Raw genomic sequence first — 22,630 nt, 5'->3', positions numbered from 1 at the left:
CCAGCTTTAACCATAGAGCGGCGGCAGTTTTCTTGCTAAAAACTTCCTGCAAAATATTATTATGCAAATGGAGTTGAATTTGTGACAAAGCCTTACAATCAATTCTTTTCTCCTCATCAGTCCAATCTTGAATTCGGTTCTTCCCAAAACTATCTAGTGCTAGATCATAGTCGGACTGTGCTAACAACGCCCGCATCTTGACTTGCCATAGGGTAAACCTTGTGTCACGGTCCAGCAGCGGAAAATCGTACTTCATGGAAGCCATGAGTAGATAAATCTGTGTACACAAAGTAGTACAAGCCGGTAGAAAAATTCTTGACAGAATTAATATGCGAAGCAAGGAACTAAAACAAATAGCACCGGGTAGCTTTTGGAGTGGCCGTAGCAAAGTCCAAAACAGTAGCTTCACGTGACGTAGAAACTAGTACTTGGACTGATTGGACTTGATGCTTTGACGTGATGGAAAAACAAAAAGAATAATCTCGCCTGTACGTGGAGCAGCAGCGGCAGTTGATGGATTTTCTACGTCCGGGAAGTAATAGCAGCAGCAACGATGGTTGATTCTCTCGGGACTTGAGCTACGGTCGAACAGCACACGCCCGCTGCGTAGGCTGATGTGTCTCAGGAGTACAGCTTTTTTACAGACGTGACCGCGCCGCTGTTGCTTTTGATGGCCGCAGGAGTAAGCCGCCTCGGGACTTGAAGCTTGCACCGATCAATCTCAACTTCATCTGGACACGGACGGCTGCTTCGAATAGGAATCGGATCAGCGGCAGAAAAACCAGTCGGTCTCGGCGACTTGCGGCGGCGGCGAAGTAGACGTAACCCTAATCTCTCGTCTCAAATCTCGTGTACTGCAACTTGGCTCTGTATACCACTTGTTAGATAATAACGAGAAATAAACGAAACAGAGAGACACGGATTTTTACGTGGAAACCCTTGCGGGAGAAAACCACGGACGCACGAAGGCGCAATCACTATGAGGAGGAGTATTACAAGCACGAGACGACAGACCGTCTGAGATGCGACTACATAGGGTATATATGAGAGCGATACATGAGAGTCCTTGGAGGACAAGTAAACGAGTTGTACTCGTACGCGTTGACGTCAACGCAAAGGCCCACACCGGTTGTACTACGTCTAGTCCAACACAGTATAATTTGGATCACAATTTAACAGTAAGAGAAGCGATGAAGCTACCACGATTTGAAGATCCCGGGAGCAGTTTACAATCGGTATTTGGGGAGCCCCATGGAATGGATCAACCTTATTTGAAGACGTGCAGTTAATTGTGAAAATAGACTCACTTTGTTTACTAGTAAATAAGAATTTACGCGCACATGCCTATGTGTCAAAATTTTAACTTTCGCCAACCTGAAACCATTGCCAAATTGGCATCGACAATCTGAACAAGCCACAACTAGATATGCTTGACGTCTCCAGATAGGGCACCTGCTAGCAGTTACTCCCTCTGTAAAGAAATATACTCTGTAAAGTAGTGATCTAAACGCTTTTATATTTCTTACGGAGGGAGTAGTAGAAAATGTTCAGAGCTGCCCGCATACGCACAGTTAAAAGCTTAACACAAAGCAGTTACAACAAATGTTCAGTTACGAATCAACATTATTTACTTCCTGGGATTTTATCAGTGATCCTTTCTGGCAATGCAATGCAAAAGAGTTGAGGAATCCATGAGACGGAAGATAAAGATAGTTCAACCAGAGTTCAACAAGGAAGAGGCTTGGTGCGTAATTAAGCACCTCAGTTATAGACTTGTAGTTAGGCTTCGAACCAATCCTTTGCTGGTTTGTCCATTTGCCTCTGCTGCCACGGCGTGCATCCGGATCTCCCTCTCCTCCTTCCTCCCGTCCCCGTCGGCACAGACGAATCTCGACCCTGCCATTGAGGCGCCGCCCCAAGCGTGCGCTCTGGCCGTGGCACGCGCAGCGGAGCCTTCCTTTTACAACCATTGATTCCTTCAAGGTTGTGGAAAGACGGTGGCAGGTCATTGCCTGCTTCATGTTGTGGATGCTTTAAGAAATTCCGACCTGCAGAGGTACATCGAATCATCGTGTTAGCATCGCATGTTACCACCGAAGTTGATGTGAGAAAAAATAGACACAAGGGAGATTGGCTATTTACCAGGTCCGCAGCTTGAATTTTCATGACGCCATCATGAATAATTAAATTGAGGATATCGTCTATTTGTGACATAGGTTTCCAAGTGGAAATAATTGCCACCTTCCAACTGGCAATCCATTATGCTTAAGGATTCAAGGGCTGGCAACTTCTCCAAAAGACCATGCGGGAATTCCTTCATAGCTGGACAACCCCTAATCGTCAATTCCCTAAGGGAAGTGAGACCAGGCATACCGTCAGGAAGCGCTTTCAGAGCATTGCAGCATCTCACATAGAGACTCCTCAGCTTGGCCAGATTTCCAAGGTTCGAAGGCAGTGCCACCACACTGTGGCAGTCTATAATCACCAATTCCTCTAGTGACAACGGAAGTGTCTCCTCCTCAGACGATGAAGTGCTGCCCTCCAGATTATCACAATTAACGATACTCAAAACACGGAGGTGATCCAAGAAACGGAGCTCATCTGTTGGCCAATGAACAAGATTGCTACATCGTTTAATCACCAGCTCTTCCAAGAACGGAAAGCATTTCCAAGGTATAAGTTGTAATCTGGACAATTTGGAGGGGCCAACTAGATCCAAATACTTGAGTTTGTCAAAAGGCCTTTCACTTGGCCTTTGCAGTGCTTCTAGAGGCAACATGGCTATGTCTTCCTTAGACTGAACAGTTAACCTGACGAGAAATGGCCAAGAGCCCAAATGGATACTCATAAAAACCAAACTGGCTGCAACACTGTGAATTCCAACTATTGTCAACTCACTGACAATGGGGGTCACTGGAATACTTGCAATCTTGGGGCAATTCTCGATCCTCAACACTTCAAGCATCGGGAATGTTACCAGGCTATCACCGGGTTCTCCTACATTTTTTTCTACCCATATCTCCAGGCTTGGTAGCTCAATCAAGACCATTGTCTTCAATCTTGGGAAAATTTGCAGAGGGTTACTATGTCCTCCAGCTTCCACATCGAGGATCTTACATAATGTGGTCAAGTTATCCATCTTCTGTAATGAAAAAATCTCTAGAGAGACCGAGAGCCATACTACAGGTATACTCTTGCATCTTGGGCAGTCGGAAATTCCAAGTTCTTTCAAGCAATTAAACATCTGAGGATTTCTCATCCATTGTGATACTTCAAGGCCACCATATCCACGTATCTCCAACCTTTTGATATTGCTATGAGGTTCTAAACACTGGAGCACTTCCTCCACATCTTTGGGATCATCATCTATTTGTTGGTCCCAAGAGAATAACAACTCAGTTATATTTTGCTTCTGACAGAGATTGGCTTCTTTTGCATTCTCCCGACTCTTTGTCTTGCCCAAATTGATGAGTTCCAACCTATTGCTAAGGTGTTGCAAGTCTTTGAGTTGCTCTACTCCAAGGCCATCTCCAGTGTCCACAACAAATGTAGTCAATATGTGAAGGTTTATAGTAGACCAAAGTTTGGAGGCATACTTTCGAGACACGAACAACCATAAAGATAAAGATGGATGAGCTTTCTCAGTTTTGCCATGTCTTGCGGTAACTGCCGAAGCACCCGACAATCTATGAGCCTCAGTGTTTGCAAGTTATACATCACACATATTGAATCTGGCAAGCGAAGGATGTAAGACTGAGAGAGGTCAAGATACCGTAGATGTTTTGAATTTATGGTCTTGCAAGTAACAATTGAATAAGGGGGGCAACGCAATGCTCTTAGTGACGTTGTTGCCTGTAGAAACTCATTAATATCCTTGTGTGATATGTATGAAAGGGCTTCCATGGACCATTCTGAAGGAGCTAACAACGTGCGATGGTATGTTCTGCCTTTACATAAGCCACTGATTGGTTTATGTTCATCCCTTAACATTTGTATATGACAAACATCTTTTAACACTGCTTTCTGCTGATAAAGTTCTTCTATACTTGCACATTCATCTGTGACATCTTGTGCTAGATCATGCATTAAATCATGCATCTTACAAGCAATAGTCAAGCTAGCTTTATTATCATAATTGACTTTGATCTCTTTCTTATCTTGGAAGAAGGACCTCCAAAACAACTCATTGAAAATGAATTCCCCCTTCTGTGTTAAATTCATTGTTTCCTCTTCATGAATAAAGCCATTTGCCATCCACAGTTGGATCAACATATCCTTCTGCATATCATAATCCTTGGGGAAAATTGCGCAGAATGCAAAACATTGCTTCATTTCAAATGAAAGGTATTTGTAGCTTAGCTTCAATATGGACATGACCTCATATTTCCCTCCATCATTATGCCTAATGTCACTTTCTTCTATGGCCTTCCATTCCTGTACGTTTTGTTTTGAACTCAACAATCCACCCATTGTCTTGAGAGCAAGAGGCAAACCCCCGCATTTATTGACAATACGCCTTCCGATGGTGAGTAACTCTTCTTGCTCCTCTCCATTGCTAAATGCTTTGCTCGAAAACAATTCCCATGAATCTTCTTCATTCAGAAATACTAGCTCATGGGGCTTGATAGTGCACATTATAGAGGTCACTTGCTTGCTTCGACATGTAACCACTATAACACTTCCTGGTCCACCAATAGAACACAATATTGGTTTCAACTCATCCTCCCACATTCTCTTATCTTCATTCCATACATCATCCAGAACAAGTAAAAACCTTTTCTGGCTGACGACTCCATCAAGTTTCTTCCGCATTAATTCAATGCTACCAGACATGGCAGAACTTCCATTTGTGGCTAATTCAATTATTGATTTCATGAGAGTAATAACATCAAAATGATCTGACACGCAGTGCCACATCTTCAATTGGAAATGTTGTTGGACCTCTTGATCATTGTACACCAGCTTAGCAAGTGTCGTCTTGCCAAGACCTCCCATCCCAAAGATGGGCAGCACTTGTGCTCTCTGCTGATCTTGCTGGTCCAACAACAACTTGACCACAACCTCCTTGTCATCATCTCTTCCAAAGATTTTGGAAAAGTTGTCCAGTTTTGAGTGCGTCTGCCGCCAAGGATACTGCTGCTCCTCCCTATGTACAGAATTCTCCAGACCAAACTTGTTCATCTCCTCAACCAACTTACTGATATTCTGGAGGATGTTCTTGAGTTTCTTGCTCATCTCAAAACGAAAAAGCAATGGGCTGTTGTGTGTGATATAGCTGAGTACCTTCCGGGCAGTGGAATTGCCAACCTTGGACTTGCGACGTAGTGCCTCATACTGAAAGTCATCGAGCATGTCTTCAGCCTCGTAGGCGACAGACTTGAGCTCTTTCATCCAAATCTTGATGTAGTTGTTTTTCTTGCTCCTCTCCTCGGCATTGGCCAGCTTGCACTGGACGGCTAGCAATAGGCGCTCTAGCGTTCGGCGGTCATCGTCGAGGCCACAAATACGGGCCACGGTCTCAACGAGTGCATCTGCGACCTTCACGGCCACGCCGCGCACCAGAGGGAGAAGCATCGACTCTGCCATGGTCTTGCAGATTGGAGTAACAAGAGACTGCAGCAAACGAAAGTATAAAAGAGAGGTTAAGCACTGACAGAACATGAACATCCTTATAATCAATCATTGTATGGAGCTAGAAAACATTATGCTCCCAGCTTTCAAAGCATGGCTGATCTCCTCGTAATCCTCCTTCTATTTTATCTTATTTCTTAGAATTGAGTATCATGATTGTCATTAAAATATAGGATAGCATAGGATTTATTCTAGCTTATCTTGTACTCCAAAAAGATCATATACTTCAATATATATGTTCACGAGGCTGAAGCAATACAATCAACAATTCCACCAATCCCTCTCTATCCCTCTAATACTTAATTTGATAGTAATATATAGCTTGTATATCTCTTCTACAGACTTCTTGATACATACATACACATAAAAGTCCCAGTGGGGCTTTGCCCTACTGTACAGCTACAAAACTAGAACACAACACAACCGAAGAAGAGCAAAACAAGATCAAGGATGAGGAGAGAGTTCACCTCAACAACGCCAAAATTTGATCTCGTCCAGATTGGCGAAAGAGCAACGATACTGCTCCTCCTTCGCTGGCCCCTTCTTTGCAGGTCCCTTGCACAGGAAGGCTCCTATGCGATTGTGCGGTTGTTGAAGAGAGGATGGAGGCAAATGGAGCTAAGATCAAGAAGTACAAGAGTTTTATATTAATTGATGTGTGTACCTACCGGTGGCCCTTTTTATTTTTTTGCATCTATACGCCACTGCCATTGAATACTTATATAATTGAATACTTATACAAACAATTGTCTGTACCGTCATCACCAATTATTCCAACCAAATAATGTTGAACCCCGGCCAGCATGCATCATTTTTCTATCTGTCACTAAGTGAAAAGGTGACATGCATGCATCTGCTGTGAAGACTGGTTCAGCAGGAATAGGCAGGACATTGTTTTCTATCTGCCACTTGTTCTATGGCGTACTTGATGTGAGGCACAACAATGGACCTGGTAATTGAACCATATCAGTTTTTTTCTTGCTATAATTTATTTATTTCTTCTTCTGTTGGCTACCGTTCCAGGATGAATTGGAAGTCAGTAATCTCATAAGCAGAAAGAATTTCTGCGTGAAATGTATTACCTGCATCAATTCTTTTCAGACCAAAATGAAAACTCGTTTCTCTAGCCGACATTCTTGTTTTTTTTAGAAAAGGAGGATGACCCCCGGCATCTGCATCTGGGCGATGCATGCGGCCACTTTATTAATTATTCTCACAAGACCTTACAAAGTCATACAACAGTAAGACTGAAGCCACCGTCTAAGCAACAACTGTCGCTACACCTATCCAATTGATGAAGGGGCGCTGATAGTCTGGGCCTAATACCAAACAGACATCGCAGCCAAACCTAAACATCTAAGACCTGAGGTCCCAACATTCTTGTTTAGCATGCTAACTTCTTCCCCTAGAGTTTAGTCATCAAACAAATATCATAAACGGCACCTGGTGTAAGATAAATCATCTGCACGGCCAAAATATAGCTGGAGGAAACAAATATCCGTTTCCAAACAAATATCAGGCCCCATCTTTACTTTCAGTCAATATTGCTAGAGAATGTGCTTACGGTCAGCTGACTGGAATCCTGTGCAAGCAGCATGCAACGTTTGATAAACTCTGTAACCTTCTTTGGGGTTCTATAGGTATACCTCTAAAGCTGCACAATAGGGTATGTTATAGATCAAGTTTACGGTCATCAGGGTTCTATGTGTCTTCCTGTCTTGCCTTTGCAGGTGAATAAATCTGAGCGTAGACCGTGGAGTCAAGATACAGATGAAGGGAGCTACATAAATATGCTACACAAGAACAGCTGGAAATTGCTCCGAAAGTTGACAGAAGAAATACAGAGGGTTTCGACTTGCGAGAAAGGTGCAGGAAGCTTCCTCGAAATATAAACCATTGTAATCTGGTTACATTTCCTACGATGATGGCATTGTGGATTCTAAATCCAATCCCTTCCAACCTGGTACCTCGTCTCTTAGCTACACATCCTGCCAACTTTACGGATTAGATTTAATTGCATGATAAGCTCCCCTCATCAACCACCCCTGCCGGCCTGCACAGAAGAAGACATATACATGGTAGTCCTCATCTTCTAATATTACATGCACATCCCTTGCAATAATATTACAGTACATATTTCCTCTCCTCTCAGAGGTAAGATAATTTCGCCGCAAGAAAGGTTGAGGAAACTTCCTCATACATTATACTACTGCAAATGGGATTGCATTTTGAGCGACAAGGCCATTGGTTGTGATGAATACAAACACTTGCAGCCTGCAACCACGTCGCTTAGCACCCTGCCATTTTCTGCTCGTCAGCCTAATTGATGACCCCACTCTCTTCAACCACTCCATTTAGAACAGGATGACGCGACCATTATGTGTCAGGATTAAGGGTGGAACGGTCCAGTCCGTCCCTGAACGACCTGTCCTTTGGACTGCCACGAGCGAGCTAGCAAAGGACAGAGGGTTTTGCACATGAAAAGAGAAATCCTTACTCATCTCCGATCAATTTTGCGTTTTTGCAATCACAAAGATACCATTGTATCATATTTCCTCAAAGTGGTTTACAATGTCGATCACATCCTTGCCCCATGTGTCTACGCGAGAGAGGTTTGGTACCGTTGCTTGAGGCCCTGCAGATAAATATCCAGCCCTCCCTCTCAGACGGACACTTTCACAGAGTGGCGGCTCAGGACATGGAGGAATTTTTCAGGTAGGACCTTGTGTGGCCTCGACTCTTTCGTGATTGGGACTGCTTGGTCGGAACGCAAGGGTGATTAACAGAGTGCAGGACCATAGAACTCTACCGCAACTTGTCGACTAGATTCTTTCGGAGACCAGGGATTAGAGGCTAGCTGGATTTGATGTTGGAGGCTTAAATCCTTTTGTGGGACCCTCTCCCTCCCCCCGCGTCGCTCCCGCGAGCGACGGGGGGAAACCCTAGCCACCGCCGCCCCTACCTTCAACTCCTCCTCCTCTCCCCTCGCCGCCGCCAGACCTTGCCGGCGGGCAAAGCCCGGCCGGCAGCGGCGGCGGCGGGGCCTCCTCTCCTCTCCGAGCGGTGGTGGGCGACGCGGGACGGCCCCTTCGTTCCGGGACGCGGCGCTTTGTGGGACGCAACGGCGCTGTTGGCTGTTGCTCCGGCGTGGAGGGTTGCGTGTGTTGCCGGTGGTGTTGCTCGTCGTGGCGGCCGAGGCGGCGCGGACCTGACTGCGACGGGGCTCCAAATCGGCCTTCAGATCTGGTGGCTTCTTCTTGGCACGCGGCGGGGGGCTGGCCATGACCTCGCGAGGTCGTGGCTCCGGGCATGGTCCGCAGCGGCGTGCAGCCTGCTCCTGCAGCGGTGCGGCGGTGTGGGTCATCGGTGGCTGGGCGCTTTGGAGGCCCTCTTTGGCTGCAGGATTCAGACGGTCCGGCGACCCTCGCCGCGGTGGACGGGGTGGCCGCTGCTGCGCCGCGTCTGGCTGGCTGGAGGCCATGGCGGGGCGTCAGGGGTGACGTCTGGGAAGGTTGCAGGAGGGACGGGCGGGCTCTCTACCCGTCACCGGTGCAGGGGGCGCCGGTCCGGACATGCTCCGCTCCTCTCCTCCCCATTTCCCCTGCCTAGTGCTTCCGGGTTCGTGGTGTTCGTGGTAGGCTGGTCACCGGCGGCTCTGTCCGTGCTAGGGATTGGTCGGTCGTTTCCAAGCCTGTTCCTTTGTCGGTCTCTTAGAGCGTCGGGATGCAGGGTGGCGGCCTTGGTGGTGGGAGCGGCGTGCTCGTGGGCGGAGCTCGCGGCTCAGGTGCGGGCTAGTCTCCATGGTCGTGTGGGCGGCATGGCGGCTGGTGCTTGTCGATCGGTGGCGGTGATGCGGCTCTGTCCCCAGGACTGTCCGTAACCTGTTCGGAGGCGGAGTTGTTGACCTGGATGAAAATCCTGCCTGGCATGTCCAGGCCGACGGAGGCGGCGCCCGAGGACGTCGGCATCTTCTTGAAGACTCCATTGCGGTTGCTCCATGTCCTCCAAGGTACCCCGGATGAAAATCTTGATCCTCTGGATCGGGTGGTGGCGGCACTCCGGTGGCGTATCCTTCTTGAAGGCACCGCCTTGGGGTTCATGGATCGACGGCTTGCAGCTTGGTCTCTTCTGTGGCTTGTTCCCGGTTGAGTTCTCCCTCGACTTCCTAGTGTGCCTAGTGTGTATCTTTGTTGTCTTGGAATTGTTTGGGGGAGTGTTGGCTGCATCTTAGCACCTATGTATCTTGCCTTGGGTGCTTGTCGTGTTGTGTGTTGTATCGCTCGGTGTAAGTGGTTGGTGCTTTATATATAAAGCGGGGCGAAAGCCTTTTTCGGTAAATCCTTTTGTGAGAATGTGACCTAGGCTAGATTTGCTTCGTGTTGGTGTGGCAGTTTGCTAACCGCAATGTTCGCATCTAGGTTTGGCTTCTTGTAGTTAACTTTCTGTGGTAACGTTGGAGAGATCCCCCCTCCCCCTTGCTTCCGCGCCGCGCCCCGCGAGCGCGTCACGGGGGCTCCAGATCCGCCGCCGGCGCTAGCCTTCCCAGCGTCCTCTCCTCCTCCCCGTCGCTGCCGGAGGGCGTCTGCCGGGCGAAGCCCGTGCTGTTGGAGAACACGGTAATTTCAAAAAAAAAATTGAAATTCCTACGTTCACGCAAGATTTATCTATGTGATGCATAGCAACGAGAGGGGAGAGTGTATCCACGTACCCTCATAGATAGAAAGCGGAAGCGTTTAGTTAACGCGGTTGATGTACTCGAACGTCTTCGCGATCCAACCGATCCAAGCACCGAACGTACGGCACCTCCGCGTTCAGCACACGTTCAGCTCGGAGACGTCCCTCGTACTCTTGATCCAGTTGAGGCCGAGGGAGAGTTTCGTCAGCACGACGGCGTGGTGACGGTGATGATGAAGTTACCGGTGCAGGGCTTCGCCTAAGCATTACGACGATATGACCAAGGTGTGTAATTATGGAGGGGGGCACCGCACACGGCTAAAACAATTGTCAACTTGTGTGTTCTAGGGTGCCCCCCTGCCCCCGTATATAAAAGAGAAACGGGGGAGGCCGGCGGGCCCATGTAGGGCGCGCCCCAAGTAGGATTCCTACTAGGAATCCTATTCCTAGTAGATTTCCAACTTGGGGAAGGGAGGGGGAAGGAAAAGGAGAGAGAGAGAGGGAAGGCAAGGGGGCGCCCCCCTTCCTTGTCCTATTCGGACTCAGGGGGTTGGGGCGCGCGGCCTGCCCTGGCCGGCCACTCTCTCTCTCCACTAGGGCCCATCGAGGACCATTAGTTCCCCGGGGGGTTCCGGTAACCCTCCGGCACTCCGGTTTCATCCGAAACTTCTCAGGAACACTTCCGGTGTCCGAATATAGTCGTCCAATATATAAATCTTTCTATCTCGACCATTTCGAGACTCCTCGTCATGTCCGTGATCACATCCGGGACTCCGGACAATCTTCGGTACAACATATCACATAAACTCATAACACCAATCGTCATTGAACGTTAAGCGTGCGGACCCTATGGGTTCGAGAACTATGTAGACATGACCGAGACACGTCTCCGGTCAATAACCAATAGCGGAACCTCGATTCTCATATTGGTTCCTACATATTCTACGAAGATCTTTATCGGTCAAACCGCATAACAACATACGTTGTTCCTTTTGTCATCGGTATGTTACTTGCCCGAGATTTGATCGCCGGTATCATCATACCTAGTTCAATCTCGTTACCGGCAAGTCTCTTTACTCGTTCCGTAATACTTCATCCCGCAACTAACTCATTAGTCACAATACTTGCAAGGCTTATAGTGATGAGTATTACCGAGAGGGCCCAGAGATACCTCTCCGAAACACGGAGTGACTAATCCTAATCTCGATCTATGCCAACCCAACAAACACCTTCGGAGACACCTGTAGAGCACCTTTATAATCACCCTTTTACGTTGTGACGTTTGGTAGCACACAAAGTGTTCCTTCGGTATTCGGGAGTTGCATAATCTCATAGTCTGAGGAACTTGTATAAGTCATGAAGAAAGCAGTAGCAATGAAACTAACATATCATAATGCTAAGCTAGTGGATGGGTCATGTCCATCACATCATTCTCCTAATGATGTGATCCCGTTCATCAAATGACAACTCATGTCTATGGCTAGGAAACATAACCATCTTTGATCAACGAGCTAGTCAAGTAGAGGCATACTAGTGACACTCTGTTTGTCTATGTATTCACACATGTATTATGTTTCCGGTTAATACAATTATAGCATGAATAATAAACATTTATCATGAAATATGGAAATAAATAATAACTTTATTATTGCCTCTAGGGCATATTTCCTTCAAAATATACCTTTCACTTTGCCATCCTTCTTATCCGCCAAATACTTGGGGCAATTCCCCTTCTTGAAGATCCATTTATTTTCTATGGCTTGCCGATCATCGGGCAAGTCAACCAAAGTCCATACTTTGTTCTCATACATGGATCCCATCTCAGATTTCATGGCCTCAAGCCATTTTTGCGGAATCTAGGCTCATCATCGCTTCCTCATAGTTCGTAGGTTCGTCATGGTCAAGTAACATGACCTCCGGAACAGGATTGCCGTACCACTCTGGTTCGGATCTCACTCTGGTTTACCTACGAGGTTCGGTAGTAACTTGATCTAAAGTTACATGATCATCATCATTAGCTTCCTCACTAGTTGGTGTAGTAGTCATTTCTGTGATGAACTACTTTCCAATAAGGGAGCAGGTACAGTTACCTTATCAAGTTCTACTTTCCTCCCACTCACTTCTTTCGAGAGAAACTCCTTCTCTAAAAAGGATCCATTCTTAGCAAGGAATATCTTGCCTTCGGATCTGTGATAGAAGGTGTACCCAACTGTCTCCTTTGGGTATCTTATGAAGACACATTTCTATGATTTGGGTTGTGCTTATCAGGATGAAACTTTTTCTTATAAGCATCGCAACCCCAAACTTTAAGAAACGACAGCTTAGGTTTCTTGCTAAACCACAGTTCATATGGTGTCGTCTCAACGGATTTAGATGGTGCCCTATTTAACGTGAATGTAGCTGTCTCTAATGCATAACCCCAAAACGATAGTGCTAAATCGGTAAGAGACATCATAGATTGCACCATATCTAATAAAGTGCGGTTATGATGTTCGGACACACCATTACGCTGTGGTGTTCCAGGTGGCATGAGTTTGTGAAACTATTCCACATTGTTTTAATTGAAGGCCAAACTCGTAACTCAAACATTCTCCTCCACGATCAGATCGTAGAAACTTTATTTTCTTGTTACGATGATTCTCCACTTCACTCTGAAATTCTTTGAACTTTTCAAATGTTTCAGACTTGTGCTTCATTAAGTAGATATACTCATATCTGCTCAAATCATCTGTGGAGGTGAGAAAATAATGATACCTGCCACGAGCATCAACACTCATTGGACTGCATACAACGGTATGTATTATTTCCAACAAGTCAGTAGCTCATTCCATTGTTCCAGAGAACGGAGTTTTAGTCATCTTTCCCAAGAGGCATGGTTCGCAAGCATCAAGTGATTCATAATAAAGTGATTCAAAAAGCCCATTAGCATGGAGTTTCTTCATGCGCTTTACACCAATATGACCTAAACGGCAGTGCCACAAATAAGTTGCACTATCATTATTAACTTTGCATCTTTTGGCTTCAATATTATGAATATGTGTATCACTACGATCGAGATCCAATGAACCATTTTCATTGGGTGTGTAACCATATAAGGTTTTATTCATGTAAACAGAACAACAATTATTCTCTAACTTAAATGAATAACCGTATTGCAATAAACATGATCAAATCATATTCATGCTCAACACAAACACCAAATAACTCTTATTTAGGTTCCACACTAATCCCAAAAGTATAGGGAGTGTGCGATGATGATCATATCAATCTTGGAACCACTTCCAACACACATCGTCACTTCACCCTTAACTAGTCTTTGTTCATTCTGCTACTCCAGTTTCGAGTTACTAATCTTAGCAACTGAACTAGTATCAAATACTGAGGGGTTGTTATAAACACTAGTAAAGTACACATCAATAACATGTATATCAAATATACCTTTGTTTACTTTGCCATCCTTCTTATCCACCAAATACTTGGGGTAGTTCTGCTTCCAGTGACCAGTCCCTTTGCAGTAGAAGCACTTAGTCTCAGGCTTAGGTCCAGACTTGGGCTTCTTCACTTGAGCAGCAACTTGCTTGCCATTCTTCTTGAAGTTCCCCTTCTTCCCTTTGCCCTTTTCTTGAAACTAGTGGTCTTATCAACCATCAACACTTGATGCTTTTCTTGATTTCTACCTTCGTCGATTTCAGCATCACGAAGAGCTTGGGAATCATTTCTGTTATCCCTTGCATATTATAGTTCATCACGAAGTTCTAGTAACTTGGTGATAGTGACGAGAGAACTCTGTCAATCACTATCTTATCTGGAAGATTAACTCCCACTTGATTCAAGTGATTGTAGTACTCCGACATTCTGAGCACATGCTCACTAGCTGAGCAATTCTCCTCCATCTTGTTGGCAAAGTACTGTCAGAGGTCTCATACCTCTCGACACGGGCATGATTATGAAATACCAATTTCAACTCTTGGAACATCTTATATGCTCTGTGGCGTTCAAAACATTTTTGAAGTCCCGGCTCTAAGCCGTAAAGCATGGTGCACTAAACTATCAAGTAGTTATCATACCGAGCTTTGTTAAACGTTCATAACATCTGCATCTGCTCCTGCAATAGGTCTGTCACCTAGCAGTGCATCAAGGACATAATTCTTCTGTGCAGCAATGAGGATAATCCTCAGATCACGGATCCAATCCGCATCATTGCTACTAACATCTTTCAACTTAGTTTTCTCTAGGAACATATCAAAATTAACATATGAAAGCAACAACGCGAGCTATTGATCTACAACATAATTTGCAAAATACTACCAGGACTAAGTTCATGATAAATTTAAGTTCAATTAATCATATTACTTAAGAACTCCCACTTAGATAGACATCCCTCTAATTCTCTAAGTGATCACATGATCCAAATCAACTAAACCATGTTCGATCATCACGTCAGATGGAGTAGTTTCAATGGTGAACATCACTATGTTGATCATATATATCTACTATATGATTCACGCTCGACCTTTCGGTCTCAGTGTTCCGAGGCCATATCTGTTATATGCTAGGCTCGTCAAGTTTAACCTGAGTATTCCGCGTGTGCAAATGTTTTGCACCCGTTGTATTTGAACGTAGAGCCTATCACACCCGATCATCACGTGGTGTCTCAGCATGAAGAACTTTCGCAACGGTGCATACTCAGGGAGAACACTTATACCTTGATAATTTAGTGAGAGATCATCTTATAATGCTACCGTCAATCAAAGCAAGATAAGATGCATAAAAGATAAACATCACATGCAATCAATATAAGTGATATGATATGGCCATCATCATCTTGTGCTTGTGATCTCCATCTCTGAAGCACCGTCATGATCACCATCGTCACCGGCGCGACACCTTGATCTCCATCGTAGCATCGTTGTCGTCTCGCCAATCTTATGCTTCTATGACTATCGCTACCGCTTAGAGATAAAGTAAAGCATTACAGGGAGATTGCATTGCATACAATAAAGCGAAAACCATATGGCTCCTGCCAGTTGCCGATAACTTGGTTACAAAACATGATCATCTCATACAATAAAATATAGCATCACGTCTTGACCATATCACATCACAACATGCCCTACAAAAACAAGTTGGACGTCCTCTACTTTGTTGTTGCAAATTTTACGTGGCTGCTACGGGCTGAGCAAGAACCGTTCTTACCTACGCATCAAAACCACAACGATAGTTCGTCAAGTTGGTGCTGTTTTAACCTTCTCAAGGACCGGGCGTAGCCACACTCGGTTCAACTAAAGTTGGAGAAACTGACACCCGCCAGCCACCTGTGTGCAAAACACGTCGGTAGAACCAGTCTCACGTAAGCGTACGCGTAATGTCGGTCCGGGCCGCTTCATCCAACAATACCGCCGAACCAAAGTATGACATGCTTTTAAGCAGTATGACTTGTATCGCCCATAACTCACTTGTGTTCTACTCGTGCATATAACATCTACGCATAAAACTAGGCTCGGATACCACTGTCGAGGAACGTAGTAATTTCAAAAAAATTCCTACGCACACGCAAGATCATGGTGGTGCATTGCAACGAGAGGGGAGAGTGTTGTCTACGTACCCTCGTAGACCAAAAGCGGAAGCGTTAGCACAACGCGGTTGATGTAGTCATACGTCTTCACGATCCGACCGATCAAGTACCGAACGCACGGCACCTCCGAGTTCAGAACACGTTCAGCCCGATGACGTCCCTCGAACTCCCATCCAGCAAAGTGTTGAGGGAGAGTTTCGTCAGCACGACGGCGTGGTGACGATGATGATGTTCTACCGACGCAGGGCTTCGCCTAAGCACCGCTACAGTATTAGCAAGGTGGACTATGGTGGAGGGGGGCACCGCACACGGCTAAAAGATCAAACGATCTATTGTTGTGTCTCTAGGGTGCCCCCTGCCCCCGTATATAAAGGAGCAAAGGGGGAGGTGCGGCCGGCCAGGAGGGGCGCGCCAGGAGGAGTCCTACTCCCACCGAGAGTAGGACTCCCTCCCTTTTCCTTGTTGGATTAGGAGAAGAGGGGGAAAGAGGTGGAGGAGAGGAAGGAAAGGGGGGCGCCGCCCCCCTCTCCTTGTCCTATTCGTACTAGGGGGGAGGGCGCGTGGCCCTGCCTTGGCCGCCTCTCCTCTTCTCCACTAAGGCCCACCATGGCCCATTAAGTCCCCGGGGGGTTTCGGTAACCCTTCGGTACTCCAGTAAAATCCTGATTTCACCCGGAACACTTCCGATATCCAAACATAGGCTTCCAATATATCAATCTTCATGTCTCGACCATTTCGAGACTCCTCGTCATGTCCGTGATCACATCCGGGACTCCAAACAACCTTCGGTACATCAAAACATATAAACTCATAATATAACTGTCATCGTAACTTTAAGCGTGCGGACCCTACGGGTTCGAGAACTATGTAGACATGACCGAGACACGTCTCCGGTCAATAACCAATAGCGGAACCTGGATGCTCATATTGGCTCGCACATATTCTTCGAAGATCTTTATCGGTCAGACCGCATAACAACATACGTTGTTCCCTTTGTCATCGGTATGTTACTTGCCCGAGATTCGATCGTCGATATCTCAATACCTAGTTCAATCTCGTTACCGGCAAGTCTCTTTACTCGTTCTGTAATACATCATCCCGCAACTAACTCATTAGTTGCAATTCTTGCAAGGCTTAAGTGATGTGCATTACCGAGTGGGCCCAGAGATACCTCTCCGACAATCGGAGTGACAAATCCTAATCTCGAAATACACCAACCCAACAAGTACCTTCGGAGACACCTGTAGAGCACCTTTATAATCACCCAGTTACGTTGTGACGTTTGGTAGCACACAAAGTGTTCCTCCGGTAAACGGGAGTTGCATAATCTCATAGTCATAGGAACATGTATAAGTCATGAAGAAAGCAATAGCAACATACTAAACGATCGAGTGCTAAGCTAACGGAATGGGTCAAGTCAATCACATCATTCTCCTAATGATGTGATCCCGTTAATCAAATGACAACTCATGTCTATGGCTAGGAAACACAACCACCTTTGATCAACGAGCTAGTCAAGTAGAGGCATACTAGTGACACTCTGTTTGTCTATGTATTCACACATGTATTATGTTTCCGGTTAATACAATTATAGCATGAATAATAAACATTTATCATGAAATAAGGAAATAAATAATAACTTTATTATTGCCTCTAGGGCATATTTCCTTCAAAATATACCTTTCACTTTGCCATCCTTCTTATCCGCCAAATACTTGGGGCAGTTCCGCTTCCAGTGACCAGTCCCTTTGTAGTAGAAGCACTCAGTTTCAGGCTTAGGTCAAGACTTGGGTTTCTTCTCTGGAGCAGCAGCCTTTTTGCCGTTCTTCTTGAAGTTCCCTTTCTTCCGTTTGCCCTTTTTCTTGAAACTAGTGGTCTTATGGACCATCAACACTTGATGCTCCTTTTTGATTTCTACCTCCGCATCCTTTAGCATCACGAAGAGCTCGGGAATAATCTTGTTCATCCCTTGCATATTATAGTTCATCACGAAGCCTTTGTAGCTTGGTGGCGGTGATTGAAGAACTCTGTCAATGACACAATCAACTGGAAGATCAACTCCCAGCTGAGTCAAGTGATTATGATACCCAAACATTTTGAGTATGTGTTCACTGACAGAACTATTCTCCTCCATTTTGCAGCTGTAGAACTTGTTGGAGACTTCATATCTCTCAACTTGGTCATTTGCTTGAAATATTAACTTCAACTCTTGGAACATCTCATATGCTCCATGACGTTCAAAACGTCTTTGAAGTCCCGATTCTAAGCCGTAAAGCATAGCCTAGTGGTGGGAAGGGGCTGATGCCTTCCCACCCACCCAGGTTCAAGACACGATACTTGCAATTTGGGTTTGTTGCATCAATTATCCTGTAGGGGGTTCCCTTACAGTCTTTCTATCAAAAAACGTCATCAGTAGCATCTGCAGCAGGCTTGGCACCCAACGGTGCTTCCAGGATGTAATTCTTCTGTGCAGCAATGAGGATAATCCTCAAGTTACGGACCCTGTCCGTGTAGTTGCTACCATCATCTTTCAACCTAGCTTTCTCCAGGAACGCATTAAAATTCAAAGGAACGGTAGCACGGGCCATTGATCTACAACAACATAGACATGCAAAATACTATCAGGTACTAAGTTCATGATAAATTAAAGTTCAATTAATCATATTACTTAAGAACTCTCACTTAGATAGACATCCCTCTAATCATCTAAGTGATCACGTGATCCAAATCAACTAAACCATGTCCGATCATCACGTCAGATGGAGTAGTTTTCAATAGTGAACATCACTATGTTGATCATATCTACTATATGATTCACGCTCCACCTTTCGGGCACAGTGTTCCGAGGCCATATCTGTTATATGCTAGGCTCGTCAAGTTTAACCTGAGTATTCGCGTGTGCAACTGTTTTGCACCCGTTGTATTTGAACGTAGAGCCTATCACACCCGATCATCACGTGGTGTCTCAGCACAAAGAACTTTCGCAACGGTGCATACTCAGGGAGAACACTTATACCTTGATAATTTAGTGAGAGATCATCTTATAATGCTACATGGGAAAAACTAGCTTGCACCCGTTGCATGTGAACGTAGAGCTTATCACACCCGATCATCACGTGGTGTCTCGGCACGACGAATTGTAACAGCGATGCATACTCAGGGAGAACACTTGTACCTTGAAATTTAGTAAGGGATCATCTTATAATGCTACCGACGTTCTAAGCAAAATAAGATGCATAAAGGATAAACATCACATGCAATCAAAATATGTGACATGATATGGCCATCATCATCTTGTGCTCATGATCTCCATCACCGAAGCATCGTCATGATCTCCAACGTCACCGGCGCGACACCTTGATCTCCATCGTAGCATCATTGTCGTCTCTCCACCTGTTGTTACTATGACTATCGCTACCGCTTAGTAATAAAGTAAACAATTACATGGCGATTGCATTGCATACAATAAAGCGACAACCATATGGCTCCTGCCAGTTGCCGATAACTTTGTTACAAAACATGATGATCTCATACAACAATTTATATCACATCATGCTTGACCATATCACATCACAGCAAGCCCTGCAAAAACAAGTTAGACGTCCTCTACTTTGTTGTTGCAAGTTTTACGTGGCTGCTACGGGCTTCTAGCAAGAACCGTTCTTACCTACGCATCAAAACCACTATGATTTTTCGTCAAGTGTGTTGTTTTAATCTTCAACAAGTACCGGGCGTAGCGACACTCGATTCAACTAAAGTTGGAGAAACAGACACTCATCAGCCACCTATGTGTAAAGCACGTCGGTAGAACCAGTCTCGCGTAAGCATACGCGTAATGTCGGTCTGAGACGCTTCATTCAACAATACCGCCGAATCAAAGTATGACATGTTGGTAAACAGTATGACTATTATCACCCACAACTCTTTGTGTTGTACTCATGCACATAACATCTACGCATAGACCTGCTCTGATACCACTGTTGGAGAACGCGGTAATTTCAAAAAAATTCTTACGATCACGCAAGATCTATCTATGTGATGCATAGCAACGAGAGGGGAGAGTGTGTCCACGTACCCTCGTAGACCGAAAGCGGAAGCGTTTAGTTAACGCGGTTGATGTAGTCGCGTCTTCGCGATCCAACCGATCCAAGCACCGAACGTACGGCACCTCGGCGTTCAGCACACGTTCAGCTCGGAGACATCCCTCGTACTCTTGATCCATTTGAGGCCGAGGGAGAGTTTCGTCAGCACGACGGCGTGGTGACGGTGATGATGAAGTTGCCGGCGTAGGGCTTCGCCTAAGCACTACGACGATATGACTGAGGTGTGTAACTGTGGAGGGGGCACCGCACACTGCAAAAACAATTGTCAACTTGTTGTTCTAGGGTGCCCCTGCCCCCGTATATAAAAGAGCAAGGGGGGAGGCCAGCCGGCCCCTGTAGGGCACGCCCCAAGTAGGAAGGGAGGGGGAAGGAGGGAGAGAGAGAGGGAAGGCAAGGGGGACTTCCCCCCTTCCTTGTCCTATTCAGACTTGGGGGAGGGGCGCGCGGCTTGCCCTAGCCGACCCCTCTCTCTCTCCACTAGGGCCCATCGAGGCCCATTAGTTCCCCGGGGGTTTCCGGTAACCCTCCGGCACTCCGGTTTCATCCGAAACTTCTCCGGAACACTTCTGGTGTCCGAATGTAGTCGTCCATATATCAATCTTTATGTCTCGACCATTTCGAGACTCCTCGTCATGTCCGTGATCACATCCGGGACTCCGAACAATCTTCGGTACAACATATCACATAAACTCATAATACCAATCGTCATCGAACGTTAAGCGTGCGGACCCTACGGGTTCGAGAACTATGTAGACATGACCGAGACACGTCTCCGGTCAATAACCAATAGCGGAACCTGGATGGTCATATTGGTTCCTACATATTCTACGAAGATCTTTATCGGTCAAACCGCATAACAACATACGTTGTTCCCTTTGTCATTGGTATGTTACTTGCCCGAGATTTGATCGTCGGTATCATCATACCTAATTCAATCTCATTACCGGCAAGTCTCTTTACTCATTCCGTAATACTTCATCCCGCAACTAACTCATTAGTCACAATGCTTGCAAGGCTTATAGTGATGAGTATTACCGAGAGGGCCCAGAGATACCTCTCCGAAACACGGAGTGGCAAATCCTAATCTCGATCTATGCCAGCCCAACAAACACCTTCGGAGACACTTGTAGAGCACCTTTATAATCACCCTTTTACGTTGTGATGTTTGGTAGCACACAAAGTGTTCCTCCGGTATTCGGGAGTTGCATAATCTCATAGTCTGAGGAACTTGTATAAGTCATGAAGAAAGCAGTAGCAATGAACCTAACACGATCATAATGCTAAGCTAATGGATGGGTCATGTCCACCACATCATTCTCCTAATGATGTGATCCCGTTCATCGAATGACAACACATGTCTATGGTTAGGAAACATAACCATCTTGGATTAACGAGCTAGTCAAGTAGAGGCATACTAGGGACTATATGTTTTGTCTATGTATTCACACATGTACTAAGTTTCCGGTTAATACAATTCTAGCATGAATAATAAACATTTATCATGAATTAAGGAAATAAATAATAACTTTATTATTGCCTCTAGGGCATATTTCCTTCACGTGCGGCGCTGGCAGCGGCGGGGCCTCTCTCCTTCCTCCCCTGGTCGGGATCTTGGCGGCGCGGGCCGCCGCTCGTAGGGGTGTTGGGTCCGGCAGGGCCCTTGGCGGCGGGGACGCATGGATCCGGTGGCGGTGCAGCTCCGTGGCGGTGCGCAGCAGTCTGCCCCGGTGTTGCTGGTTTGGATCCTAGGGCTCACGGAGGCTGCGGGTGGCGGCTGCCACTGATGGAGAGGGTGCATCCCCTTCCTCGAAGGGGGGTGGCATCAGCGCTACGGTGCGCTGTCTTGGCCGTGCTGGGCGGCAAGGTGGCGGCGGGCGTGGTTCCAATCTGCAGATGGTCGCTACACCGACGCATGTTCCCCTCTGCCTGCCAGTCGTGCGCTTCCCTCGGGCATCTTGCTTAGATGATTGGCGCTGTAGTGGAGGTTCGGGATCGGGGTCGGGGCAAACCCTTGACCGGCAGTGCCGGTCACGATGTTGGAGACGCTCTCGGTGCCGTTTCTCCCTCTGGTGGGCGACATCGAGACCTCCTCCCCGCCGTCCGCCACCTGGTCCCGGGCGAAAGCCTAAAATCTCTTGATTGGGTGGCGACAGCGCTTCGGCGTCGGATACTTCATGAAGGCGCCACCTTGGGAGTCCAGGGGGTCAGGGGCTCGGCATGGTGGTTCACTGCCTATTCTTCGGTGGTGTTCCTGCTCGGCAGTGGTGTGGGCTTCTTGATCTTGGCTGGAGACGGGGGCGCCGTATGGGTTCCTATGAGAGGTGAGGTGGCCAGGGTTGTTGTCCTCTCTCTGGCTTCTTGTTGGCCGGTCCATCCGGGCTCAGGGGTGAGTGATTCTGCCTCCTGACAAGGACGACATCCTTTGATCCAGGACGAGAGGGCAGGGTGCCCTCTTTGGAGGCAACGGCGGAAGGTGGGACAACAGGGGCCCTTGGGAGTTGACGGAGCATGGCTTTCCTCTGGTGATGAATTTCTCCCTTGTCACGTTCGCGTTGTTGGCATGATCTGAGGGCGGCGTTCGCTGTTCCCTAGTGTTTGTATCTTGTCAATTTCCTTTTTCTTTTCTTTTCTTTTCTTTTCTTTTCTT

At 46.4% G+C, this 22,630-nt stretch overlaps 1 pseudogene; it reads right to left on the bottom strand.

Moving 5' to 3' along the window:
• Positions 1-1,754: 1,754 nt before the first annotated feature.
• Positions 1,755-5,754, bottom strand: LOC123169397 (putative disease resistance protein RGA3; annotated as a pseudogene).
• Between the last annotated feature and the right edge of the window lie 16,876 nt (positions 5,755-22,630).

This window comes from Triticum aestivum, chromosome 7D (genome assembly GCF_018294505.1).
Source record: "Triticum aestivum cultivar Chinese Spring chromosome 7D, IWGSC CS RefSeq v2.1, whole genome shotgun sequence".
NCBI lineage: Eukaryota > Viridiplantae > Streptophyta > Magnoliopsida > Poales > Poaceae > Triticum > Triticum aestivum.
Note: the sequence above shows the minus strand (reverse complement) of the source record. Positions and strands in the feature narration are given on the sequence as shown.